The sequence below is a fragment of the Eriocheir sinensis genome, chromosome 10 (assembly GCF_024679095.1).
Source record: "Eriocheir sinensis breed Jianghai 21 chromosome 10, ASM2467909v1, whole genome shotgun sequence".
Lineage (NCBI taxonomy): Eukaryota > Metazoa > Arthropoda > Malacostraca > Decapoda > Varunidae > Eriocheir > Eriocheir sinensis.
The window spans coordinates 12,090,243-12,091,363 of NC_066518.1; positions in this window are offsets into that span (position 1 = coordinate 12,090,243).

Consider the following 1,121-nt stretch of genomic DNA (forward strand, 5'->3'; position numbering starts at 1 on the left):
ATTGAACGCTTTTGAGTTTAACGCCGCGTATTTCGTATTCGAACTTCTTGTTCCTCTCGTTCCAACTTGAAGGACCTGGCCTTTGTCTACGTTAAAGGGCATCTCCCATCTATCCGGCCAATGGGAAATTTTGTACGGAAATCCTGCTTGGAGGCTTTGCCTGTCTTCGTCAGTGAGAACCGAGGTTGCCAATCTTTGTGTCGTCTGCAAATTTACTAATGCAGTTATTGGAGTCCAACATCCACGTCGTTGATGTAAATAATGAAAACACTGGGCCAGGACCGAGCCCTGAGGGACGCCACTAGTGAACTGAGCATACTCTGAAGTTAAAATCCGTCGATCACTACTCTTTGTTGTCCTGTTGCTCAACCAATTCCGCGATCCATTGGTTTACTTGACCGTCCAATACCTATTTTGCTTTTAATTTGTAAAATGGTAATTTATGATGCGGGACACTTTATCAAACGCTTTCCTGGAAATCAAAAGATAGACTACGTCCAGTGATTTGGAACACGTCATAAACAGTGAAGAGGTCGTTATAAAAGGTTAATAAGGTTTGATAGGCAGGATCTTTTTGTTTCGGAAGCCATGTTGCTTGAGTCCCCCAATCAATGAGAGTGGCTTTCAAGGGTAATTCCTGAATTTTGTCTCTAATTATGCCCTCAAGTAGCTTACCTACAACCAGAAGTTAGACTAATGGGCCTGTATTTACCTGGTACTTTTGTCTCCTTTTCTTCGAAAATCGGTGTCACGTTGGCCTTTTTTCCAATCTGAAGGGACGATGCCTTGTCACCAAGGACATAACCCAGATACTGACGGTTGTGAGGGAGGAAGGTATTTCAGCTCTCTTGTTTCTTTCAGCAGAGTTGGATATACTTTGTCAAGGTCCAGGACTTTTTATTTGTTTTAAAAGTGAATGGAGAGCTTTAAGGACTTCATCGGTTGTTATTTCAATATTGAAGCAATGCGGCTGCTCGAGATTTACAATAGTACTGGTATTTAGTGTTAGCGAGAGGAAGACTGTTAGTATTATTAAACACCGAGGAAAAGTAATTTGTTTAAGAGGTTTTGCAATGTGTTGGCTATCCAGTCACTAGTGCAAATCTGTTTAGGTACCAAAA